Source organism: Channa argus, unplaced genomic scaffold (genome assembly GCF_033026475.1).
Source record: "Channa argus isolate prfri unplaced genomic scaffold, Channa argus male v1.0 Contig032, whole genome shotgun sequence".
NCBI classification, from domain to species: domain Eukaryota; kingdom Metazoa; phylum Chordata; class Actinopteri; order Anabantiformes; family Channidae; genus Channa; species Channa argus.
In genome coordinates, this window is record NW_027125251.1 from 160,617 (window position 1) to 186,855 (window position 26,239).

General features: G+C 42.4%; 21 pseudogenes; all 21 read left to right on the forward strand.

The window, feature by feature from the left end:
- Positions 1 to 254: 254 nt before the first annotated feature.
- LOC137116851 (5S ribosomal RNA) lies at positions 255 to 373 on the forward strand (annotated as a pseudogene).
- Positions 374 to 1,240: 867 nt separating this feature from the next.
- Positions 1,241 to 1,359, forward strand: LOC137117005 (5S ribosomal RNA; annotated as a pseudogene).
- An 867-nt stretch (positions 1,360 to 2,226) lies between these two features.
- On the forward strand, positions 2,227 to 2,345 carry LOC137116707 (5S ribosomal RNA; annotated as a pseudogene).
- Positions 2,346 to 3,212: 867 nt separating this feature from the next.
- Positions 3,213 to 3,331, forward strand: LOC137116708 (5S ribosomal RNA; annotated as a pseudogene).
- Positions 3,332 to 4,188: 857 nt separating this feature from the next.
- LOC137116922 (5S ribosomal RNA) lies at positions 4,189 to 4,307 on the forward strand (annotated as a pseudogene).
- Positions 4,308 to 5,164: 857 nt separating this feature from the next.
- LOC137116698 (5S ribosomal RNA) lies at positions 5,165 to 5,283 on the forward strand (annotated as a pseudogene).
- An 867-nt stretch (positions 5,284 to 6,150) lies between these two features.
- On the forward strand, positions 6,151 to 6,269 carry LOC137116710 (5S ribosomal RNA; annotated as a pseudogene).
- An 858-nt stretch (positions 6,270 to 7,127) lies between these two features.
- Positions 7,128 to 7,246, forward strand: LOC137116709 (5S ribosomal RNA; annotated as a pseudogene).
- Positions 7,247 to 8,113: 867 nt separating this feature from the next.
- On the forward strand, positions 8,114 to 8,232 carry LOC137116711 (5S ribosomal RNA; annotated as a pseudogene).
- An 858-nt stretch (positions 8,233 to 9,090) lies between these two features.
- Positions 9,091 to 9,209, forward strand: LOC137116852 (5S ribosomal RNA; annotated as a pseudogene).
- An 857-nt stretch (positions 9,210 to 10,066) lies between these two features.
- LOC137116720 (5S ribosomal RNA) lies at positions 10,067 to 10,185 on the forward strand (annotated as a pseudogene).
- Positions 10,186 to 11,042: 857 nt separating this feature from the next.
- Positions 11,043 to 11,161, forward strand: LOC137116712 (5S ribosomal RNA; annotated as a pseudogene).
- Positions 11,162 to 12,028: 867 nt separating this feature from the next.
- On the forward strand, positions 12,029 to 12,147 carry LOC137116713 (5S ribosomal RNA; annotated as a pseudogene).
- Positions 12,148 to 13,014: 867 nt separating this feature from the next.
- On the forward strand, positions 13,015 to 13,133 carry LOC137116714 (5S ribosomal RNA; annotated as a pseudogene).
- An 857-nt stretch (positions 13,134 to 13,990) lies between these two features.
- LOC137116853 (5S ribosomal RNA) lies at positions 13,991 to 14,109 on the forward strand (annotated as a pseudogene).
- Positions 14,110 to 14,966: 857 nt separating this feature from the next.
- On the forward strand, positions 14,967 to 15,085 carry LOC137116955 (5S ribosomal RNA; annotated as a pseudogene).
- Positions 15,086 to 15,941: 856 nt separating this feature from the next.
- On the forward strand, positions 15,942 to 16,070 carry LOC137117031 (5S ribosomal RNA; annotated as a pseudogene).
- Positions 16,071 to 16,937: 867 nt separating this feature from the next.
- On the forward strand, positions 16,938 to 17,056 carry LOC137116963 (5S ribosomal RNA; annotated as a pseudogene).
- A 619-nt stretch (positions 17,057 to 17,675) lies between these two features.
- LOC137116966 (5S ribosomal RNA) lies at positions 17,676 to 17,794 on the forward strand (annotated as a pseudogene).
- Positions 17,795 to 18,652: 858 nt separating this feature from the next.
- Positions 18,653 to 18,781, forward strand: LOC137117036 (5S ribosomal RNA; annotated as a pseudogene).
- An 867-nt stretch (positions 18,782 to 19,648) lies between these two features.
- LOC137116731 (5S ribosomal RNA) lies at positions 19,649 to 19,767 on the forward strand (annotated as a pseudogene).
- Positions 19,768 to 26,239: the final 6,472 nt, after the last annotated feature.

Genomic DNA, 26,239 nt, shown 5'->3' on the forward strand with positions numbered 1-26,239 from the left:
TGTTTGACACTTTCTTTCGTTTAAAATGAATATCATTCTGTTGGAACATCTCGATCCTGGATTTTGGTTTGGGGATCGGAGAGGGAACATGCTAATTTATCTTTGTATGTTGCACCCTGACCCCCTGGACAGGGGCGTAACAGACCAGTACAGTTATAGTACTTTGTACTTTGCCACATTTATCTTCTTCTTAGCAAGTGTCATGCATTCTGCTTCTCCAGCGTTTTTAAGAGCTGTTGATGATGTCAAATGCAGCTTACGGCCACACCGCTCTCTAAGCGCCCGATCTCGTCCGATCTCGGCAGCCAAATAGAGCCGGGCCTGGTTAGTACTTGGTAGGAAGACCGCGTGGGAATACCAGGTGCTGTAAGCTTTTTTGCTTGGGTTTACGGGCAGCACAAGCTGGTGTTACTGCCTATTTATTCATAGAAATTGTTCTATATTTTCATCAAATTTTGTTCTTTCATTGCTGTTTTGCTACTTTATTTGTTTGTCAACCATCGTGCTTCATTACTAGTAGACCATGTTACGGTCCTGGCCATATGTGTTGTTTTTATTTTCTCGTTCTTATAGGTGCCCTGCCTGATTGGCCGGATTGAGGGGCAGTACAGGAAGCTGATTGGTCCATCCTACACTTCCTGGAGTTTTAAAAGTACGGTTCCCAACAGCTAGCGAGGCTCTTTCTGGCAGCAGCACCTGTTTGCTATTCTTGGTTTCCAAACCTTATTTAGCATTTTTGAATTCTTAGGTTTTGTGCCGTGGTTTTGTTTATAAATTGTATATTTTGTAATTCGTATTAAATCTGTAGGGGTGAACAGCCATTTTCTTTTGATTGTTTTCTCTTGTTTTCACATTAGGGAGTTAGGGTTAGCGACTGTCTTTTGGTTTGTTTATTTCTATCAGGCTAGCTAGCACTTTCTGTGGGAAATGGCTTATTTTGTTTATTATGTTGGCCTTGGTTCGCCCTGAGTTGTAGTGTCATGTTTTGTTTGACACTTTCTTTCGTTTAAAATAAATATCATTCTGTTGGAACATCTCGATCCTGGATTTTGGTTTGGGGATCGGAGAGGGAACATGCTAATTTATCTTTGTATGTTGCACCCTGACCCCCTGGACAGGGGCGTAACAGACCAGTACAGTTATAGTACTTTGTACTTTGCCACATTTGTCTTCTTCTTAGCAAGTGTCATGCTTTCTGCTTCTCCAGTGTTTTTAAGAGCTGTTGATGATGTCAAATGCAGCTTACGGCCACACCGCTCTCTAAGCGCCCAATCTTGTCCGATCTCGGCAGCCAAATAGAGCCGGGCCTGGTTAGTACTTGGTAGGAAGACCACCTGGGAATACCAGGTGCTGTAAGCTTTTTTGCTTGGGTTTACGGGCAGCACAAGCTGGTGTTACTGCCTATTTATTCATAGAAATTGTTCTATATTTTCATCAAATTTTGTTCTTTCATTGCTGTTTTGCTACTTTATTGGTTTTTCAACCATCGTGCTTCATTACTAGTAGACCATGTTACGGTCCTGGCCATATGTGTTGTTTTTATTTTCTCGTTCTTATAGGTGCCCTGCCTGATTGGCCGGATTGAGGGGCAGTACAGGAAGCTGATTGGTCCATCCTACACTTCCTGGAGTTTTAAAAGTACGGTTCCCAACAGCTAGCGAGGCTCTTTCTGGCAGTAACACCTGTTTGCTGTTCTTGGTTTCCAAACCTTATTTAGCATTTTTGAATTGTTAGGTTTTGTGCCGTGGTTTTGTTTATAAATTGTATATTTTGTAATTCGTATTAAATCTGTAGGGGTGAACAGCCATTTTCTTTTGATTGTTTTCTCTTGTTTTCACATTAGGGAGTTAGGGTTAGCGACTGTCTTTTGGTTTGTTTATTTCTATCAGGCTAGCTAGCACTTTCTGTGGGAAATGGCTTATTTTGTTTATTATGTTGGCCTTGGTTCGCCCTGAGTTGTAGTGTCATGTTTTGTTTGACACTTTCTTTCGTTTAAAATAAATATCATTCTGTTGGAACATCTCGGTCCTGGATTTTGGTTTGGGGATCGGAGAGGGAACATGCTAATTTATCTTTGTATGTTGCACCCTGACCCCCTGGACAGGGGCGTAACAGACCAGTACAGTTATAGTACTTTGTACTTTGCCACATTTATCTTCTTCTTAGCAAGTGTCATGCATTCTGCTTCTCCAGCGTTTTTAAGAGCTGTTGATGATGTCAAATGCAGCTTACGGCCACACCGCTCTCTAAGCGCCCGATCTCGTCCGATCTCGGCAGCCAAATAGAGCCGGGCCTGGTTAGTACTTGGTAGGAAGACCGCCTGGGAATACCAGGTGCTGTAAGCTTTTTTGCTTGGGTTTACGGGCAGCACAAGCTGGTGTTACTGCCTATTTATTCATAGAAATTGTTCTTTATTTTCATCAAATTTTGTTCTTTCATTGCTGTTTTGCTACTTTATTGGTTTTTCAACCATCGTGCTTCATTACTAGTAGACCATGTTACGGTCCTGGCCATATGTGTTGTTTTTATTTTGTTGTTCTTATAGGTGCCCTGCCTGATTGGCCGGATTGGGGGGCAGTACAGGAAGCTGATTGGTCCATCCTACACTTCCTGGAGTTTTAAAAGTACGGTTCCCAACAGCTAGCGAGGCTCTTTCTGGCAGCAGCACCTGTTTGCTGTTCTTGGTTTCCAAACTTTATTTAGCATTTTTGAATTGTTAGGTTTTATGCCGTGGTTTTGTTTATAAATTGTATATTTTGTAAATAGTATTAAATCTGTAGGGGTGAACAGCCATTTTCTTTTGATTGTTTTCTCTTGTTTTTACATTAGGGAGTTAGGGTTAGCGACTGTCTTTTGGTTTGTTTATTTCTATCAGGCTAGCTAGCACTTTCTGTGGGAAATGGCTTATTTTGTTTATTATGTTGGCCTTGGTTCGCCCTGAGTTGTAGTGTCATGTTTTGTTTGACACTTTCTTTCGTTTAAAATAAATATCATTCTGTTGGAACATCTCGGTCCTGGATTTTGGTTTGGGGATCGGAGAGGGAACATGCTAATTTATCTTTGTATGTTGCACCCTGACCCCCTGGACAGGGGCGTAACAGACCAGTACAGTTATAGTACTTTGTACTTTGCCACATTTATCTTCTTCTTAGCAAGTGTCATGCATTCTGCTTCTCCAGCGTTTTTAAGAGCTGTTGATGATGTCAAATGCAGCTTACGGCCACACCGCTCTCTAAGCGCCCGATCTCGTCCGATCTCGGCAGCCAAATAGAGCCGGGCCTGGTTAGTACTTGGTAGGAAGACCGCCTGGGAATACCAGGTGCTGTAAGCTTTTTTGCTTGGGTTTACGGGCAGCACAAGCTGGTGTTACTGCCTATTTATTCATAGAAATTGTTCTTTATTTTCATCAAATTTTGTTCTTTCATTGCTGTTTTGCTACTTTATTGGTTTTTCAACCATCGTGCTTCATTACTAGTAGACCATGTTACGGTCCTGGCCATATGTGTTGTTTTTATTTTGTTGTTCTTATAGGTGCCCTGCCTGATTGGCCGGATTGGGGGGCAGTACAGGAAGCTGATTGGTCCATCCTACACTTCCTGGAGTTTTAAAAGTACGGTTCCCAACAGCTAGCGAGGCTCTTTCTGGCAGCAGCACCTGTTTGCTGTTCTTGGTTTCCAAACTTTATTTAGCATTTTTGAATTGTTAGGTTTTATGCCGTGGTTTTGTTTATAAATTGTATATTTTGTAAATAGTATTAAATCTGTAGGGGTGAACAGCCATTTTCTTTGGACTGTTTTCACATTAGGGAGTTAGGGTTAGCGACTGTGTTTTGGTTTGTTTATTTCTATCAGGCTAGCTAGCACTTTCTGTGGGAAATGGCTTATTTTGTTTATTATGTTGGCCTTGGTTCGCCCTGAGTTGTAGTGTCATGTTTTGTTTGACACTTTCTTTCGTTTAAAATAAATATCATTCTGTTGGAACATCTCGATCCTGGATTTTGGTTTGGGGATCGGAGAGGGAACATGCTAATTTATCTTTGTATGTTGCACCCTGACCCCCTGGACAGGGGCGTAACAGACCAGTACAGTTATAGTACTTTGTACTTTGCCACATTTATCTTCGTCTTAGCAAGTTTCATGCATTCTGCTTCTCCAACGTTTTTAAGAGCTGTTGATGATGTCAAATGCAGCTTACGGCCACACCGCTCTCTAAGCGCCCGATCTCGTCCGATCTCGACAGCCAAATAGAGCCGGGCCTGGTTAGTACTTGGTAGGAAGACCGCGTGGGAATACCAGGTGCTGTAAGCTTTTTTGCTTGGGTTTACGGGCAGCACAAGCTGGTGTTACTGCCTATTTATTCATAGAAATTGTTCTATATTTTCATCAAATTTTGTTCTTTCATTACTGTTTTGCTACTTTATTGGTTTGTCAACCATCGTGCTTCATTACTAGTAGACCATGTTACGGTCCTGGCCATATGTGTTGTTTTTGATATGTTGTTCTTATAGGTGCCCTGCCTGATTGGCCGGATTGAGGGGCAGTACAGGAAGCTGATTGGTCCATCCTACACTTCCTGGAGTTTTAAAAGTACGGTTCCCAACAGCTAGCGAGGCTCTTTCTGGCAGCAGCACCTGTTTGCTGTTCTTGGTTTCCAAACCTTATTTAGCATTTTTGAATTGTTAGGTTTTGTGCCGTGGTTTTGTTTATAAATTGTATATTTTGTAAATAGTATTAAATCTGTAGGGGTGAACAGCCATTTTCTTTGGACTGTTTTCACATTAGGGAGTTAGGGTTAGCGACTGTCTTTTGGTTTGTTTATTTCTATCAGGCTAGCTAGCACTTTCTGTGGGAAATGGCTTATTTTGTTTATTATGTTGGCCTTGGTTCGCCCTGAGTTGTAGTGTCATGTTTTGTTTGACACTTTCTTTCGTTTAAAATAAATATCATTCTGTTGGAACATCTCGATCCTGGATTTTGGTTTGGGGATCGGAGAGGGAACATGCTAATTTATCTTTGTATGTTGCACCCTGACCCCCTGGACAGGGGCGTAACAGACCAGTACAGTTATAGTACTTTGTACTTTGCCACATTTGTCTTCTTCTTAGCAAGTGTCATGCATTCTGCTTCTCCAGTGTTTTTAAGAGCTGTTGATGATGTCAAATGCAGCTTACGGCCACACCGCTCTCTAAGCGCCCGATCTCGTCCGATCTCGGCAGCCAAATAGAGCCGGGCCTGGTTAGTACTTGGTAGGAAGACCACCTGGGAATACCAGGTGCTGTAAGCTTTTTTGCTTGGGTTTACGGGCAGCACAAGCTGGTGTTACTGCCTATTTATTCATAGAAATTGTTCTATATTTTCATCAAATTTTGTTCTTTCATTGCTGTTTTGCTACTTTATTGGTTTTTCAACCATCGTGCTACATTACTAGTAGACCATGTTACGGTCCTGGCCATATGTGTTGTTTTTATTTTCTCGTTCTTATAGGTGCCCTGCCTGATTGGCCGGATTGAGGGGCAGTACAGGAAGCTGATTGGTCCATCCTACACTTCCTGGAGTTTTAAAAGTACGGTTCCCAACAGCTAGCGAGGCTCTTTCTGGCAGTAACACCTGTTTGCTGTTCTTGGTTTCCAAACCTTATTTAGCATTTTTGAATTGTTAGGTTTTGTGCCGTGGTTTTGTTTATAAATTGTATATTTTGTAATTCGTATTAAATCTGTAGGGGTGAACAGCCATTTTCTTTTGATTGTTTTCTCTTGTTTTCACATTAGGGAGTTAGGGTTAGCGACTGTCTTTTGGTTTGTTTATTTCTATCAGGCTAGCTAGCACTTTCTGTGGGAAATGGCTTATTTTGTTTATTATGTTGGCCTTGGTTCGCCCTGAGTTGTAGTGTCATGTTTTGTTTGACACTTTCTTTCGTTTAAAATAAATATCATTCTGTTGGAACATCTCGATCCTGGATTTTGGTTTGGGGATCGGAGAGGGAACATGCTAATTTATCTTTGTATGTTGCACCCTGACCCCCTGGACAGGGGCGTAACAGACCAGTACAGTTATAGTACTTTGTACTTTGCCACATTTATCTTCTTCTTAGCAAGTGTCATGCATTCTGCTTCTCCAGCGTTTTTAAGAGCTGTTGATGATGTCAAATGCAGCTTACGGCCACACCGCTCTCTAAGCGCCCGATCTCGTCCGATCTCGGCAGCCAAATAGAGCCGGGCCTGGTTAGTACTTGGTAGGAAGACCGCCTGGGAATACCAGGTGCTGTAAGCTTTTTTGCTTGGGTTTACGGGCAGCACAAGCTGGTGTTACTGCCAATTTATTCATAGAAATTGTTCTATAGTTTCATCAAATTTTGTTCTTTCATTGCTGTTTTGCTACTTTATTGGTTTTTAAAACCATCGTGCTTCATTACTAGTAGACCATGTTACGGTCCTGGCCATATGTGTTGTTTTTATTTTGTTGTTCTTATAGGTGCCCTGCCTGATTGGCCGGATTGGGGGGCAGTACAGGAAGCTGATTGGTCCATCCTACACTTCCTGGAGTTTTAAAAGTACGGTTCCCAACAGCTAGCGAGGCTCTTTCTGGCAGCAGCACCTGTTTGCTGTTCTTGGTTTCCAAACCTTATTTAGCATTTTTGAATTGTTAGGTTTTGTGCCGTGGTTTTGTTTATAAATTGTATATTTTGTAAATAGTATTAAATCTGTAGGGGTGAACAGCCATTTTCTTTGGACTGTTTTCACATTAGGGAGTTAGGGTTAGCGACTGTCTTTTGGTTTGTTTATTTCTATCAGGCTAGCTAGCACTTTCTGTGGGAAATGGCTTATTTTGTTTATTATGTTGGCCTTGGTTCGCCCTGAGTTGTAGTGTCATGTTTTGTTTGACACTTTCTTTCGTTTAAAATAAATATCATTCTGTTGGAACATCTCGATCCTGGATTTTGGTTTGGGGATCGGAGAGGGAACATGCTAATTTATCTTTGTATGTTGCACCCTGACCCCCTGGACAGGGGCGTAACAGACCAGTACAGTTATAGTACTTTGTACTTTGCCACATTTGTCTTCTTCTTAGCAAGTGTCATGCATTCTGCTTCTCCAGTGTTTTTAAGAGCTGTTGATGATGTCAAATGCAGCTTACGGCCACACCGCTCTCTAAGCGCCCGATCTCGTCCGATCTCGGCAGCCAAATAGAGCCGGGCCTGGTTAGTACTTGGTAGGAAGACCACCTGGGAATACCAGGTGCTGTAAGCTTTTTTGCTTGGGTTTACGTGCAGCACAAGCTGGTGTTACTGCCTATTTATTCATAGAAATTGTTCTATATTTTCATCAAATTTTGTTCTTTCATTGCTGTTTTGCTACTTTATTGGTTTTTCAACCATCGTGCTACATTACTAGTAGACCATGTTACGGTCCTGGCCATATGTGTTGTTTTTATTTTCTCGTTCTTATAGGTGCCCTGCCTGATTGGCCGGATTGAGGGGCAGTACAGGAAGCTGATTGGTCCATCCTACACTTCCTGGAGTTTTAAAAGTACGGTTCCCAACAGCTAGCGAGGCTCTTTCTGGCAGTAACACCTGTTTGCTGTTCTTGGTTTCCAAACCTTATTTAGCATTTTTGAATTGTTAGGTTTTGTGCCGTGGTTTTGTTTATAAATTGTATATTTTGTAATTCGTATTAAATCTGTAGGGGTGAACAGCCATTTTCTTTTGATTGTTTTCTCTTGTTTTCACATTAGGGAGTTAGGGTTAGCGACTGTCTTTTGGTTTGTTTATTTCTATCAGGCTAGCTAGCACTTTCTGTGGGAAATGGCTTATTTTGTTTATTATGTTGGCCTTGGTTCGCCCTGAGTTGTAGTGTCATGTTTTGTTTGACACTTTCTTTCGTTTAAAATAAATATCATTCTGTTGGAACATCTCGATCCTGGATTTTGGTTTGGGGATCGGAGAGGGAACATGCTAATTTATCTTTGTATGTTGCACCCTGACCCCCTGGACAGGGGCGTAACAGACCAGTACAGTTATAGTACTTTGTACTTTGCCACATTTATCTTCTTCTTAGCAAGTGTCATGCATTCTGCTTCTCCAGCGTTTTTAAGAGCTGTTGATGATGTCAAATGCAGCTTACGGCCACACCGCTCTCTAAGCGCCCGATCTCGTCCGATCTCGGCAGCCAAATAGAGCCGGGCCTGGTTAGTACTTGGTAGGAAGACCGCCTGGGAATACCAGGTGCTGTAAGCTTTTTTGCTTGGGTTTACGGGCAGCACAAGCTGGTGTTACTGCCAATTTATTCATAGAAATTGTTCTATAGTTTCATCAAATTTTGTTCTTTCATTGCTGTTTTGCTACTTTATTGGTTTTTAAAACCATCGTGCTTCATTACTAGTAGACCATGTTACGGTCCTGGCCATATGTGTTGTTTTTATTTTGTTGTTCTTATAGGTGCCCTGCCTGATTGGCCGGATTGGGGGGCAGTACAGGAAGCTGATTGGTCCATCCTACACTTCCTGGAGTTTTAAAAGTACGGTTCCCAACAGCTAGCGAGGCTCTTTCTGGCAGCAGCACCTGTTTGCTGTTCTTGGTTTCCAAACTTTATTTAGCATTTTTGAATTGTTAGGTTTTATGCCGTGGTTTTGTTTATAAATTGTATATTTTGTAAATAGTATTAAATCTGTAGGGGTGAACAGCCATTTTCTTTGGACTGTTTTCACATTAGGGAGTTAGGGTTAGCGACTGTGTTTTGGTTTGTTTATTTCTATCAGGCTAGCTAGCACTTTCTGTGGGAAATGGCTTATTTTGTTTATTATGTTGGCCTTGGTTCGCCCTGAGTTGTAGTGTCATGTTTTGTTTGACACTTTCTTTCGTTTAAAATAAATATCATTCTGTTGGAACATCTCGATCCTGGATTTTGGTTTGGGGATCGGAGAGGGAACATGCTAATTTATCTTTGTATGTTGCACCCTGACCCCCTGGACAGGGGCGTAACAGACCAGTACAGTTATAGTACTTTGTACTTTGCCACATTTATCTTCGTCTTAGCAAGTTTCATGCATTCTGCTTCTCCAACGTTTTTAAGAGCTGTTGATGATGTCAAATGCAGCTTACGGCCACACCGCTCTCTAAGCGCCCGATCTCGTCCGATCTCGGCAGCCAAATAGAGCCGGGCCTGGTTAGTACTTGGTAGGAAGACCGCGTGGGAATACCAGGTGCTGTAAGCTTTTTTGCTTGGGTTTACGGGCAGCACAAGCTGGTGTTACTGCCTATTTATTCATAGAAATTGTTCTATATTTTCATCAAATTTTGTTCTTTCATTACTGTTTTGCTACTTTATTGGTTTGTCAACCATCGTGCTTCATTACTAGTAGACCATGTTACGGTCCTGGCCATATGTGTTGTTTTTGATATGTTGTTCTTATAGGTGCCCTGCCTTATTGGCCGGATTGAGGGGCAGTACAGGAAGCTGATTGGTCCATCCTACACTTCCTGGAGTTTTAAAAGTACGGTTCCCAACAGCTAGCGAGGCTCTTTCTGGCAGCAGCACCTGTTTGCTGTTCTTGGTTTCCAAACCTTATTTAGCATTTTTGAATTGTTAGGTTTTGTGCCGTGGTTTTGTTTATAAATTGTATATTTTGTAAATAGTATTAAATCTGTAGGGGTGAACAGCCATTTTCTTTGGACTGTTTTCACATTAGGGAGTTAGGGTTAGCGACTGTCTTTTGGTTTGTTTATTTCTATCAGGCTAGCTAGCACTTTCTGTGGGAAATGGCTTATTTTGTTTATTATGTTGGCCTTGGTTCGCCCTGAGTTGTAGTGTCATGTTTTGTTTGACACTTTCTTTCGTTTAAAATAAATATCATTCTGTTGGAACATCTCGATCCTGGATTTTGGTTTGGGGATCGGAGAGGGAACATGCTAATTTATCTTTGTATGTTGCACCCTGACCCCCTGGACAGGGGCGTAACAGACCAGTACAGTTATAGTACTTTGTACTTTGCCACATTTATCTTCTTCTTAGCAAGTGTCATGCATTCTGCTTCTCCAGCGTTTTTAAGAGCTGTTGATGATGTCAAATGCAGCTTACGGCCACACCGCTCTCTAAGCGCCCGATCTCGTCCGATCTCGGCAGCCAAATAGAGCCGGGCCTGGTTAGTACTTGGTAGGAAGACCACCTGGGAATACCAGGTGCTGTAAGCTTTTTTGCTTGGGTTTACGGGCAGCACAAGCTGGTGTTACTGCCTATTTATTCATAGAAATTGTTCTATATTTTCATCAAATTTTGTTCTTTCATTGCTGTTTTGCTACTTTATTGGTTTGTCAACCATCGTGCTTCATTACTAGTAGACCATGTTACGGTCCTGGCCATATGTGTTGTTTTTATTTTGTTGTTCTTATAGGTGCCCTGCCTGATTGGCCGGATTGGGGGGCAGTACAGGAAGCTGATTGGTCCATCCTACACTTCCTGGAGTTTTAAAAGTACGGTTCCCAACAGCTAGCGAGGCTCTTTCTGGCAGCAGCACCTGTTTGCTGTTCTTGGTTTCCAAACTTTATTTAGCATTTTTGAATTGTTAGGTTTTATGCCGTGGTTTTGTTTATAAATTGTATATTTTGTAAATAGTATTAAATCTGTAGGGGTGAACTGCCATTTTCTTTGGATTGTTTTCACATTTGGGAGTTAGGGTTAGCGACTGTCTTTTGGTTTGTTTATTTCTATCAGGCTAGCTAGCACTTTCTGTGGGAAATGGCTTATTTTGTTTATTATGTTGGCCTTGGTTCGCCCTGAGTTGTAGTGTCATGTTTTGTTTGACACTTTCTTTCGTTTAAAATAAATATCATTCTGTTGGAACATCTCGATCCTGGATTTTGGTTTGGGGATCGGAGAGGGAACATGCTAATTTATCTTTGTATGTTGCACCCTGACCCCCTGGACAGGGGCGTAACAGACCAGTACAGTTATAGTACTTTGTACTTTGCCACATTTATCTTCTTCTTAGCAAGTGTCATGCATTCTGCTTCTCCAGCGTTTTTAAGAGCTGTTGATGATGTCAAATGCAGCTTACGGCCACACCGCTCTCTAAGCGCCCGATCTCGTCCGATCTCGGCAGCCAAATAGAGCCGGGCCTGGTTAGTACTTGGTAGGAAGACCGCCTGGGAATACCAGGTGCTGTAAGCTTTTTTGCTTGGGTTTACGGGCAGCACAAGCTGGTGTTACTGCCAATTTATTCATAGAAATTGTTCTATATTTTCATCAAATTTTGTTCTTTCATTGCTGTTTTGCTACTTTATTGGTTTTTCAACCATTGTGCTTCATTACTAGTAGACCATGTTACGGTCCTGGCCATATGTGTTGTTTTTGATTTGTTGTTCTTATAGGTGCCCTGCCTGATTGGCCGGATTGGGGGGCAGTACAGGAAGCTGATTGGTCCATCCTACACTTCCTGGAGTTTTAAAAGTACGGTTCCCAACAGCTAGCGAGGCTCTTTCTGGCAGCAGCACCTGTTTGCTGTTCTTGGTTTCCAAACCTTATTTAGCATTTTTGAATTGTTAGGTTTTGTGCCGTGGTTTTGTTTATAAATTGTATATTTTGTAATTCGTATTAAATCTGTAGGGGTGAACAGCCATTTTCTTTTGATTGTTTTCTCTTGTTTTCACATTAGGGAGTTAGGGTTAGCGACTGTCTTTTGGATTGTTTATTTCTATCAGGCTAGCTAGCACTTTCTGTGGGAAATGGCTTATTTTGTTTATTATGTTGGCCTTGGTTTACCCTGAGTTGTAGTGTCATGTTTTGTTTGACACTTTCTTTCGTTTAAAATAAATATTATTCTGTTGGAACATCTCGATACTGGAGTTTGGTTTGGGGATCGGAGAGGGAACATGCTAATTTATCTTTGTATGTTGCACCCTGACCCCCTGGACAGGGGCGTAACAGACCAGTACAGTTATAGTACTTTGTACTTTGCCACATTTATCTTCTTCTTAGCAAGTGTCATGCATTCTGCTTCTCCAGCGTTTTTAAGAGCTGTTGATGATGTCAAATGCAGCTTACGGCCACACCGCTCTCTAAGCGCCCGATCTCGTCCGATCTCGGCAGCCAAATAGAGCCGGGCCTGGTTAGTACTTGGTAGGAAGACCGCCTGGGAATACCAGGTGCTGTAAGCTTTTTTGCTTGGGTTTACGGGCAGCACAAGCTGGTGTTACTGCCTATTTATTCATAGAAATTGTTCTATATTTTCATCAAATTTTGTTCTTTCATTGCTGTTTTGCTACTTTATTGGTTTTTCAACCATCGTGCTTCATTACTAGTAGACCATGTTACGGTCCTGGCCATATGTGTTGTTTTTATTTTCTCGTTCTTATAGGTGCCCTGCCTGATTGGCCGGATTGAGGGGCAGTACAGGAAGCTGATTGGTCCATCCTACACTTCCTGGAGTTTTAAAAGTACGGTTCCCAACAGCTAGCGAGGCTCTTTCTGGCAGCAGCACCTGTTTGCTGTTCTTGGTTTCCAAACCTTATTTAGCATTTTTGAATTGTTAGGTTTTGTGCCGTGGTTTTGTTTATAAATTGTATATTTTGTAATTCGTATTAAATCTGTAGGGGTGAACAGCCATTTTCTTTTGATTGTTTTCTCTTGTTTTCACATTAGGGAGTTAGGGTTAGCGACTGTCTTTTGGTTTGTTTATTTCTATCAGGCTAGCTAGCACTTTCTGTGGGAAATGGCTTATTTTGTTTATTATGTTGGCCTTGGTTCGCCCTGAGTTGTAGTGTCATGTTTTGTTTGACACTTTCTTTCGTTTAAAATAAATATCATTCTGTTGGAACATCTCGATCCTGGATTTTGGTTTGGGGATCGGAGAGGGAACATGCTAATTTATCTTTGTATGTTGCACCCTGACCCCCTGGACAGGGGCGTAACAGACCAGTACAGTTATAGTACTTTGTACTTTGCCACATTTATCTTCTTCTTAGCAAGTGTCATGCATTCTGCTTCTCCAGCGTTTTTAAGAGCTGTTGATGATGTCAAATGCAGCTTACGGCCACACCGCTCTCTAAGCGCCCGATCTCGTCCGATCTCGGCAGCCAAATAGAGCCGGGCCTGGTTAGTACTTGGTAGGAAGACCGCCTGGGAATACCAGGTGCTGTAAGCTTTTTTGCTTGGGTTTACGGGCAGCACAAGCTGGTGTTACTGCCTATTTATTCATAGAAATTGTTCTTTATTTTCATCAAATTTTGTTCTTTCATTGCTGTTTTGCTACTTTATTGGTTTGTCAACCATCGTGCTTCATTACTAGTAGACCATGTTACGGTCCTGGCCATATGTGTTGTTTTTATTTTGTTGTTCTTATAGGTGCCCTGCCTGATTGGCCGGATTGGGGGGCAGTACAGGAAGCTGATTGGTCCATCCTACACTTCCTGGAGTTTTAAAAGTACGGTTCCCAACAGCTAGCGAGGCTCTTTCTGGCAGCAGCACCTGTTTGCTGTTCTTGGTTTCCAAACTTTATTTAGCATTTTTGAATTGTTAGGTTTTATGCCGTGGTTTTGTTTATAAATTGTATATTTTGTAAATAGTATTAAATCTGTAGGGGTGAACAGCCATTTTCTTTGGACTGTTTTCACATTAGGGAGTTAGGGTTAGCGACTGTGTTTTGGTTTGTTTATTTCTATCAGGCTAGCTAGCACTTTCTGTGGGAAATGGCTTATTTTGTTTATTATGTTGGCCTTGGTTCGCCCTGAGTTGTAGTGTCATGTTTTGTTTGACACTTTCTTTCGTTTAAAATAAATATCATTCTGTTGGAACATCTCGATCCTGGATTTTGGTTTGGGGATCGGAGAGGGAACATGCTAATTTATCTTTGTATGTTGCACCCTGACCCCCTGGACAGGGGCGTAACAGACCAGTACAGTTATAGTACTTTGTACTTTGCCACATTTATCTTCGTCTTAGCAAGTTTCATGCATTCTGCTTCTCCAACGTTTTTAAGAGCTGTTGATGATGTCAAATGCAGCTTACGGCCACACCGCTCTCTAAGCGCCCGATCTCGTCCGATCTCGGCAGCCAAATAGAGCCGGGCCTGGTTAGTACTTGGTAGGAAGACCGCGTGGGAATACCAGGTGCTGTAAGCTTTTTTGCTTGGGTTTACGGGCAGCACAAGCTGGTGTTACTGCCTATTTATTCATAGAAATTGTTCTATATTTTCATCAAATTTTGTTCTTTCATTACTGTTTTGCTACTTTATTGGTTTGTCAACCATCGTGCTTCATTACTAGTAGACCATTTTACGGTCCTGGCCATATGTGTTGTTTTTGATATGTTGTTCTTATAGGTGCCCTGCCTGATTGGCCGGATTGAGGGGCAGTACAGGAAGCTGATTGGTCCATCCTACACTTCCTGGAGTTTTAAAAGTACGGTTCCCAACAGCTAGCGAGGCTCTTTCTGGCAGCAGCACCTGTTTGCTGTTCTTGGTTTCCAAACCTTATTTAGCATTTTTGAATTGTTAGGTTTTGTGCCGTGGTTTTGTTTATAAATTGTATATTTTGTAAATAGTATTAAATCTGTAGGGGTGAACAGCCATTTTCTTTGGACTGTTTTCACATTAGGGAGTTAGGGTTAGCGACTGTCTTTTGGTTTGTTTATTTCTATCAGGCTAGCTAGCACTTTCTGTGGGAAATGGCTTATTTTGTTTATTATGTTGGCCTTGGTTCGCCCTGAGTTGTAGTGTCATGTTTTGTTTGACACTTTCTTTCGTTTAAAATAAATATCATTCTGTTGGAACATCTCGATCCTGGATTTTGGTTTGGGGATCGGAGAGGGAACATGCTAATTTATCTTTGTATGTTGCACCCTGACCCCCTGGACAGGGGCGTAACAGACCATTACAGTTATAGTACTTTGTACTTTGCCACATTTGTCTTCTTCTTAGCAAGTGTCATGCATTCTGCTTCTCCAGTGTTTTTAAGAGCTGTTGATGATGTCAAATGCAGCTTACGGCCACACCGCTCTCTAAGCGCCCAATCTCGTCCGATCTCGGCAGCCAAATAGAGCCGGGCCTGGTTAGTACTTGGTAGGAAGACCGCCTGGGAATACCAGGTGCTGTAAGCTTTTTTGCTTGGGTTTACGGGCAGCACAAGCTGGTGTTACTGCCTATTTATTCATAGAAATTGTTCTATATTTTCATCAAATTTTGTTCTTTCATTGCTGTTTTGCTACTTTATTGGTTTTTCAACCATCGTGCTTCATTACTAGTAGACCATGTTACGGTCCTGGCCATATGTGTTGTTTTTATTTTCTCGTTCTTATAGGTGCCCTGCCTGATTGGCCGGATTGAGGGGCAGTACAGGAAGCTGATTGGTCCATCCTACACTTCCTGGAGTTTTAAAAGTACGGTTTCCAACAGCTAGCGAGGCTCTTTCTGGCAGCAGCACCTGTTTGCTGTTCTTGGTTTCCAAACCTTATTTAGCATTTTTGAATTGTTAGGTTTTGTGCCGTGGTTTTGTTTATAAATTGTATATTTTGTAAATAGTATTAAATCTGTAGGGGTGAACTGCCATTTTCTTGGACTGTTTTCCCATTAGGGAGTAAGGGTTAGCGACTGTCTTTTGGTTTGTTTATTTCTATCAGGCTAGCTAGCACTTTCTGTGGGAAATAGCTTATTTTGTTTATTATGTTGGCCTTGGTTCGCCCTGAGTTGTAGTGTCATGTTTTGTTTGACACTTTCTTTCGTTTAAAATAAATATCATTCTGTTGGAACATCTCGATCCTGGATTTTGGTTTGGGGATCGGAGAGGGAACATGCTAATTTATCTTTGTATGTTGCACCCTGACCCCCTAGACAGGGGCGTAACAGACCAGTACAGTTATAGTACTTTGTACTTTGCCACATTTATCTTCTTCTTAGCGAGTGTCATGCATTCTGGTTCTCCAGCGTTTTTAAGAGCTGTTGATGATGTCAAATGCAGCTTACGGCCGCACCGCTCTCTAAGCGCCCGATCTCGTCCGATCTCGTCCGATCTCGGCAGCCAAATAGAGCCGGGCCTGGTTAGTACTTGGTAGGAAGACCGCCTGGGAATACCAGGTGCTGTAAGCTTTTTTGCTTGGGTTTACGGGCAGCACAAGCTGGTGTTACTGCCTATTTATTCATAGGAATTGTTCCATATTTTCATCAAATTTTGTTCTTTCATTGCTATTTTGCTACTTTATTGGTTTGTCAACCATCGTGCTTCATTACTAGTAGACCATGTTACGGTCCTGGCCATATGTGTTGTTTTTATTTTCTTGTTCTTATAGGTGCCCTGCCTGATTGGCCGGATTGGGGGGCAGTACAGGAAGCTGATTGGTCCATCCTACACTTCCTGGAGTTTTAAAAGTACGGTTCCCAACAGCTAGCGAGGCTCTTTCTGGCATCAGCACCTGTTTGCTGTTCTTGGTTTCCAAACCTTATTTAGCATTTTTGAATTGTTAGGTTTTGTGCCGTGGTTTTGTTTATAAATTGTATATTTTGTAAATAGTATTAAATCTGTAGTGGTGAACAGCCATTTTCTTTTGATTGTTTTCTCTTGTTTTCACATTAGGGAGTTAGGGTTAGCGACTGTCTTTTGGTTTGTTTATTTCTATCAGGCTAGCTAGCACTTTCTGTGGGAAATGGCTTATTTTGTTTATTATGTTGGCCTTGGTTCGCCCTGAGTTGTAGTGTCATGTTTTGTTTGACACTTTCTTTCGTTTAAAATAAATATCATTCTGTTGGAACATCTCGATACTGGAGTTTGGTTTGGGGATCGGAGAGGGAACATGCTAATTTATCTTTGTATGTTGCACCCTGACCCCCTGGACAGGGGCGTAACAGACCAGTACAGTTATATTACTTTGTACTTTGCCACATTTATCTTCTTCTTAGCAAGTGTCATGCATTCTGCTTCTCCAGCGTTTTTAAGAGCTGTTGATGATGTCAAATGCAGCTTACGGCCACACCGCTCTCTAAGCGCCCGATCTCGTCCGATCTCGGCAGCCAAATAGAGCCGGGCCTGGTTAGTACTTGGTAGGAAGACCGCCTGGGAATACCAGGTGCTTTAAGCTTTTTTGCTTGGGTTTACGGGCAGCACAAGCTGGTGTTACTGCCTATTTATTCATAGAAATTGTTCTATATTTTCATCAAATTTTGTTCTTTCATTGCTGTTGTTTTGCTACTTTATTGGTTTCTCAACCATCGTGCTTCATTACTAGTAGACCATGTTAAATAAATTGTATATTTTGTAAATAGTATTAAATCTGTAGGGGTGAACTGCCATTTTCTTGGACTGTTTTCACATTAGGGAGTAAGGGTTAGCGACTGTCTTTTGGTTTGTTTATTTCTATCAGGCTAGCTAGCACTTTCTATGGGAAATGGCTTATTTTGTTTATTATGTTGGCCTTGGTTCGCCCTTAGTTGTAGTGTCATGTTTTGTTTGACACTTTCTTTCGTTTAAAATAAATATCATTCTGTTGGAACATCTCGATCCTGGATTTTGGTTTGGGGATCGGAGAGGGAACATGCTAATTTATCTTTGTATGTTGCACCCTGACCCCCTGGACAGGGGCGTAACAGACCAGTGCAGTTATAGTACTTTGTACTTTGCCACATTTATCTTCTTCTTAGCAAGTGTCATGCATTCTGCTTCTCCAGCGTTTTTAGGAGCTGTTGATGATGTCAAATGCAGCTTACGGCCACACCGCTCTCTAAGCGCCCGATCTCGTCCGATCTCGGCAGCCAAATAAGGCCGGGCCTAGTTAGTACTTGGTTGGAAGACCGCCTGGGAATACCAGGTGCTGTAAGCTTTTTTGCTTGGGTTTACGGGCAGCACAAGCTGGTGTTACTGCCTATTTATTCATAGAAATTGTTCCATATTTTCATCAAATTTTGTTCTTTCATTGCTATTTTGATAATTTATTGGTTTGTCAACCATCGTGCTTCATTACTAGTAGACCATGTTACGGTCCTGGCCATATGTGTTGTTTTTTTTTTGTTGTTCTTATAGGTGCCCTGCCTGATTGGCCGGATTGGGGGGCAGTACAGGAAGCTGATTGGTCCATCCTACACTTCCTGGAGTTTTAAAAGTACGGTTCCCAACAGCTAGCGAGGCTCTTTCTGGCAGCAGCACCTGTTTGCTGTTCTTGGTTTCCAAACCTTATTTAGCATTTTTGAATTGTTAGGTTTTGTGCCGTGGTTTTGTCTATAAATTGTATATTTTGTAAATAGTATTAAATCTGTAGGGGTGAACTGTCATTTTCTTTGGATTGTTTTCACATTTGGGAGTTAGGGTTAGCGACTGTCTTTTGGTTTGTTTATTTCTATCAGGCTAGCTAGCACTTTCTGTGGGAAATGGCTTAATTTGTTTATTATGTTGGTCCTTGGTTCGCCCTGAGTTGTAGTGTCATGTTTTGTTTGACACTTTCTTTCGTTTAAAATAAATATCATTCTGTTGGAACATCTCGATCCTGGATTTTGGTTTGGGGATCGGAGAGGGAACATGCTAATTTATCTTTGTATGTTGCACCCTGACCCCCTAGACAGGGGCGTAACAGACCAGTACAGTTATAGTACTTTGTACTTTGCCACATTTATCTTCTTCTTAGCAAGTGTCATGCATTCTGCTTCTCCAGCGTTTTTAAGAGCTTTTGATGATGTCAAATGCAGCTTACGGCCACACTGCTCTCTAAGCGCCCGATCTCGTCTGATCTCGTCCGATCTCGGCAGCCAAATAAAGCCGGGCCTGGTTAGTACTTGGTAGGAAGACCGCGTGGGAATACCAGGTGCTGTAAGCTTTTTTGCTTGGGTTTACGGGCAGCACAAGCTGGTGTTACTGCCTATTTATTCATAGAAATTGTTCTATATTTTCATCAAATTTTGTTCTTTCATTACTGTTTTGCTACTTTATTGGTTTGTCAACCATCGTGCTTCATTACTAGTAGACCATGTTACGGTCCTGGCCATATGTGTTGTTTTTATTTTCTTGTTCTTATAGGTGCCCTGCCTGATTGGCCGGATTGGGGGGCAGTACAGGAAGCTGATTGGTCCATCCTACACTTCCTGGAGTTTTAAAAGTACGGTTCCCAACAGCTAGCGAGGCTCTTTCTGGCAGCAGCACCTGTTTGCTGTTCTTGGTTTCCAAACCTTATTTAGCATTTTTGAATTGTTAGGTTTTGTGCCGTGGTTTTGTTTATAAATTGTATATTTTGTAAATAGTATTAAATCTTTAGGGGTGAACAGCCATTTTCTTTTGATTGTTTTCTCTTGTTTTCACATTAGGGAGTTAGGGTTAGCGAGTGTCTTTTGGTTTGTTTATTTCTATCAGGCTAGCTAGCACTTTCTGTGGGAAATGGCTTATTTTGTTTATTATGTTGGCCTTGGTTCGCCCTGAGTTGTAGTGTCATGTTTTGTTTGACACTTTCTTTCGTTTAAAATAAATATCATTCTGTTGGAACATCTCGATACTGGAGTTTGGTTTGGGGATCGGAGAGGGAACATGCTAATTTATCTTTGTATGTTGCACCCTGACCCCCTGGACAGGGGCATAATAGACCAGTACAGTTATAGTACTTTGTACTTTGCCACATTTATCTTCTTCTTAGCAAGTGTCATGCATTCTGCTTCTCCAGCGTTTTTAAGAGCTGTTGATGATGTCAAATGCAGCTTACGGCCACACCGCTCTCTAAGCGCCCGATCTCGTCCGATCTCGGCAGCCAAATAGAGCCGGGCCTGGTTAGTACTTGGTAGGAAGACCACCTGGGAATACCAGGTGCTGTAAGCTTTTTTGCTTGGGTTTACGGGCAGCACAAGCTGGTGTTACTGCCTATTTATTCATAGAAATTGTTCTATATTTTCATCAAATTTTGTTCTTTCATTGCTGTTTTGCTACTTTATTGGTTTTTCAACCATCGTGCTTCATTACTAGTAGACCATGTTACGGTCCTGGCCATATGTGTTGTTTTTATTTTCTCGTTCTTATAGGTGCCCTGCCTGATTGGCCGGATTGAGGGGCAGTACAGGAAGCTGATTGGTCCATCCTACACTTCCTGGAGTTTTAAAAGTACGGTTCCCAACAGCTAGCGAGGCTCTTTCTGGCAGCAGCACCTGTTTGCTGTTTTTGGTTCCCAAACCTGGTTGCAGACAGAGGTGTGGTTTCTCTCTAGAGCGAGCAGTGACGGACCCGCGCATGAGCCTGTTTTGGCGGGCTTTTTCAGTTTGCTTGTGTTTTTTGTCGTAATTTAACTAAATAGTATAGAGATTTCGATTTTGTTTATGTTACTAATCCCCCCGGCGGATTTGCTCCGTTCGGGGGCGCTTTCATTTTGCCTTTTTCTTTTTTATTTTATTTTGGTTTTGTTTTTTTGCCGAGTGTTACTCGATTCGCCAAGCTACGTAAAATGGAGAATGGCGGAGAAAGACGAGGTAAATTGACGGAGGACGCTGTGAAAATTGTGGCTCCTACCATGAGATGTCGGGGGGAAACGGCAATGCCAGCCGAAATAGAGTACGGAGCGGGAGCAACCAAACGCCAGGCCGTGGAGCAGGGAGAGAAGAGAAATGGCGGGCAAGTTCCGGGCTTGTCAATGCAGAGGATTACTTCAGCAAAGAGGACGGGGAAAGGAGTGGATTTGGTCGGAGAGCAGCGGCAGAATAGGTTGGAGATTGATGGCATTTGTGTGGATGGAAAACATCAGGAGGAACGGGCGAGGATGCAGACGGAGATGAGCGGAAGACGGGAGACAATGAGAGAAAAAAGGTACGAAAAAGATTTGACTGTATTGGCAGAGGTGGTTGGTGAAGAGAAGGTGAAAACGATGGAACTGTTACGAGCAATACGTGATGTGTGTGGAGGCATAGTTGCGCTGCGTGAGACCGGATCGAATAAATATGAGGTGACGGTAAAAAGTGAAGCTGGAAAGAAAAGGCTACTGGATGGATTTAAAGTTGGTAAAGCGGTGGTAATGGTAAAAACATTAGCAATTGATGAACTGGTGGTGTCTTTTTTGAATTTGCCGGCGTATATAACGGACGAGGAAATTATGGAAAAACTGGACGTGTGGGGAGTGAGAGCGATCTCGCCTATTAAAAGGAGGATGTGGCCCGGGACTGATGTGGCGGACGGTACAAGATATATGAAGGTAAAGTTTAATGAAACTGTGCAGTCACTGCCCTACTCAGCGAAATTCATGACAGCTAATGGTCCGGAGTATTTTAGAGTAATTCACAATAATCAAGTGAAAGTTTGTCGGATGTGCTTACAGCCGGGACACATCGTGAGGGACTGTCCGGATTTCACCTGTTTTAAATGTAATAAACAGGGACATTATGCACGTGAGTGTGATGCCAGGATGCACAGATGTATGGAATGTCATAGCTCCACAGAGGAATGTCAATGTAAAAATATAGATGAAGGGAATGGGGAGGGTAGCAGGGAATCCATCTCCGAGGATGACAGGAGTGAGGTTAGACCTGTAGAGGAGCCAGAGCTGAATATGGGCAGCGAGAGTGAACAGGAGGATGAGGTGGTGTTGGAGACGCAGGGCGGTGACCTGCCTGTGCGGGAGGAACATGGGAGTGAAAGAGAGGATGTGTTGGGATCTAGTATGGATCAAGTGCTGGCAGAGTGGAGCGGGGATAGGGCGGGTCACCCTGAAGGGGGTTGGCTGAGCCCATCTTGGCTCGCTTCACAGAAGGTCCCCTCTCATAATGGAATACCACCCGCCCCTAGAGAGGAAGACTCGGATGCTGCCCTGCTGGCTCCCCAGGCTGACAGTATAGAGTCAGATTCGGAGATGGATGTTCAGCAGATAAAGCAGGTTAGAAAACGTCCACAGCAAGAGAAATCAGGGAGGAGTGAGGGAGGGAATAGAGGCAAAGGGAAAAAACAGCTTAGGAAATGACCTTTTTAATCGGTGTTTACTTGATAATGCTGCTTCAATCGCAAAATTTAAACGGGTTAACAAATATTGGGAAAATAGAGCAACTCTGTGGAGAAATGGCATGCGACATCTTGTGTGTCCAGGAATGTAGGTGGTCCATGGACAAAATAGACACTATAAAATCTTTTTGGAGAGGGGAGCTCTTTTACTCCCTCTCCTCAAACAAAACTGCTGGAGTGGCAATTTTTGTAAAGCCGGGTGTGTGTGAGAGTATTGTGGAGATTTTTAAGGATGGACAGGGTAGACTAATTGTTATTGATATAATACATTATAATAAAAAATATAGAATTCTGAATTTGTACGGTCCGAACAGTGAACCTGAAAGGAGAGGTTTCTTTGAGCGCTGCAAAAGGTGGACAGATGATCGCTCGGTAGTGATAGGAGATTGGAATGTTGCTCTGACTAAGGCGGACGTAGGAGTTAATAATAAATTTAAACAAGACATTAGTAGATCGGCTGTTTTTGTATGGATGGATGAGTGTGATTTGATAGATGCGTGGAGAGTGCTGAACCCCGGCACCCGGGCGTATTCGCGCAGGCAAGTGGTATTGGGCAGGCTAAAGCAATCCAGGATTGACCTGTGTTTGTTGGCGTCGAGTTTGGTGCAAGAATTAAATGAGTGTAAATATTGTTTTTGTTCCTGGAGTGATCATGCCTGTTTAAAGGTGACTCTAGGGGAGGGTGGTATGCAAAGGAATGGGGGCCTGTGGTGTTTTAACACTTCCCTCCTTGAAGATCAAGTTTTTAAAGATAAAATGAAGTCTTTTCTCTCTGCTCTATGTGATGAGAGTGATTATGTCGTGGATATCATTGAGTGGTGGGAGCGCACCAAATTTAAAATTAAAAAGCGTTGTATCGCTCTGAGCAGAGAGAAGAGGCTGAGGGAAAAGACAGAGGAGGCTGAGCTGAGACATCATCTAAAAGAGGAGCTTGAGCTTATTGAGGCTGAGTGTGACCGTCCCTTGGATGTCTATCTTGGATTGAGGGAGCAGCTGAGACGGTTAGATGAGAGAAAATGCAGAGGCGCAATGATCCGCAGTAAAGCACAACACATGTTGAAAGGGGAGCGCTGTACTGCTTTTTTTCTAGGTTTGGAAAAAAGGAAACAGGCAAAAACATACATACCAGAAATAAAAGACCTTGATGGAAACACACATACTGATATAGTGGATATTTTACAAGCAATACAAGAATACTACGCTAATTTGTTTAGCAAACAACATATTAAAAAAGCACAAATGGGCACAGTATTAGGAAAAATTGGCTGCTCCCTCAGTCACGAGGAAGCGGCTCTGTGTGATGGTGACATTCAGATTGAAGAAGTGAGAGCAGCGATTGGAAGCCTTAATACATCTAAAAGCCCGGGTGTGGATGGTCTCTCAGCTGAGTTTTACCAACATTTCAGCAACATACTGGCCCCCGTCCTCTGCAGGCTATACTCTGCCATGCAGGAGGAGAACAGGTGCGCGGAGTCTTTTTTAAGGGGTGTGATCACTCTAGTTTATAAAAACAAAGGCGCCAGAGATGACCTGGCAAATTATAGGCCAATTAGTCTGCTCAATACTGACTATAAGATCCTCGCTAAGGTGCTAGGGTTCAGGCTTAAGGGAGTGATTGGCTCGATAGTTGGGCCTACCCAGACTTACAGCATTCCGGGGAGGGATATCGCTGACTGCATTTTGTCAACAAAATTCTCATTGGAGAATTTAATGGCTACAGGAGGTATATACCTTAATGTAGATCTAGAGAAGGCATTTGACAGAGTGAGTCACGATTTTCTCTTCGAGTGTCTGGGGGTTTTTGGGTTCGGCCCAACTTTTCGAGGGTGGATGAAGTTACTGTACAGCCGAGCTACTAGTGTCGTGAAGTGCAATGGCTTCGTGACAGATCCCGTCCCCTTAGAAAGATCAGTGAGACAGGGGTGCCCCCTATCAGCTATGCTCTATGCAATAGTGGCAGAACCTCTAGCACAGTCAATTATATCTGACTCTCAAATAATTGGGATCACGTCGCCCAGAGGAACTGATTTCAAAATAGCACAATATGCAGATGATATTAACATCATGGTCAGGGATGGGGATAGTTTGCGAAGGGTTTTGCAACATCTAGATGCATATGAGCAAGCTGCGGGAGCACGGGTAAATAAGGACAAATCGAGTTTGATCCTGGGGCCTGGTACTGTTCTTGGGGAGGAAGGCCAGCATTTTAAAAGGGGCGGGCCTGAGGTTAAAGTACTTGGTGTATATTTGGGCTCACAACCAGAAGACAGCAGTCGTAGATCCTGGGAAGAGCAGGTTGCGGGGTGTAGATCAAGGCTCGCACTGTGGAGAATGAGGGGATTAGGTTTAAAAGGGAAAATCACTGTAATAAATGCAGTAATTGTGCCGAGACTTGTCTACACCATGCAGGTTTGTCACCTGCCGAGTGATGTACTGGTACGCCTGAGCAGCGCTATTGAGGATTTTCTATGGAAGGGGAGAGCAATGAAAATTGCACATAAGACACTGGTCGGGCCGTACAAAAAGGGGGGACTCAAACTGTGTAATTTAAAAGCAAAATTGAAGTCATTAAGAATAAAACTGTTTAAGAAAATGCTGAGCCAGAAAACTAAAAACATATGGGAGGATTATTTGTATGATGATGTACTGAAAAGAGGTATGTGCGGCTTTTACAATCTATGTAGCGTCACACTCGGCCGGCCTATTGTGGGAACATGTCCACTCTTCCAGGAGGCGGCTGAGGCATGGGTGGAAATCCTGCCCCAGTTGGAGTGTGTAATTACATCAAAACAAAGTGTGTTAAACCAGCCCATCTTTGGGAACCCCTGCCTCAGCGGCCGAGAGGGATGTAAGGCCGGTCGGGGCATCTTGACTGAGGCGCTACATCAGATTAAAGATGTTTTAGACCAGACAGGGGCTCCTAGCCCTCTTGCGGTATTTAGTAAAATTAGGATGAAAGGGTTTAATATAAAAAAGGCTAGAGTTGTTCGATTTTGTGATGATTTATTAGAGCGAATGCCGCAAGAGTGGAAAGAGTGGTTGTCGGAAGTGGATGAGGATCGGGTGGAGGACGACGAGCTGGATTTTGCTCTGACCTGTGACGTCAAAAACAGAAAACTGCAAGATTTACAATCAAAATTTTGGTATAGGGTTTTAATTAACAAAATATTCCAAGAACCTACAGCAAACACTGCATGGTCTCATCTCTTTCTTACCCGTCCCGTCTCTGAAATTTGGTCAAATATACACAGTAAGTGGCTTCCCCCTGCAATAGCAAACTCAAACTTCCTGCTGCGTCACAGAAGGGTGCTGGTTTCTGTCGTCCTTCACCAGATAAGTAAAAGCACGTATGCGAGAACCTGTCCGGTCTGTAGGGTGGAAGATGAAGATTTTAACCACTTTATGCTATACTGTACAGTCACACGGGATTTCAGGGACTGGGTTAAAACGTTGTTAATCAATAAGTGTAAACTGCCTAAGTTAGAAGGGGAAGCATGGGACTGGGTGTGGTGCTTTGGGAAACAAAAAGGTGATAAAAGATGTAATGTTGGTTTAATCAATTTTTTATTGAGTGTAGCACGTCATGTGTTGTATGTTGGTAGAAATTATGCTTTGTATGGGGGGAAAAGGACAAACAGGGTGGGTTTTTTTCAAAATATGGTGACACATTACATGAGAATTCTGTTTTCAGTGGATGAGGATGAGTTTATAGCTAGGTGGGGGGCAAGGAATGATTTATGTGAGCTGGATGGGGAGGGTAGATTGCACTTCGATTTTGGGTGAATTTATTTAACCTTGTAGTATATGGGCGTATATATTTAAGAATGTATGTGTGTATGTAGGTGTATGTATATATGTATATATATGTGTGTATGTATATATATGTATGTATACATGTATATATGTGCATACAAATATGTGGAAAAAAGGGGAAGAGGCTTGCTTTGCTTTAATTTGTTTGATTTACTGTTAAAAAGACGAATGAATTTACTCTTTTTCTTTATGTTTCTCTGTATATAGTTAATTTTTATTTTGTAAAGTGTATTTTTGATAATAAAAAGATAAAAAAAAAAAAAATAAGCGCCCGATCTCGTCCGATCTCGGCAGCCAAATAGAGCCGGGCCTGGTTAGTACTTGGTAGGAAGACCGCCTGGGAATACAAGGTGCTGTAAGCTTTTTTGCTTGGGTTTACGGGCAGCACAAGCTGGTGTTACTGCCTATTTATTCATAGAAATTGTTCTATATTTTCATCAAATTTTGTTCTTTCATTGCTGTTTTGCTACTTTATTGGTTTTCTCAACCATCGTGCTTCATT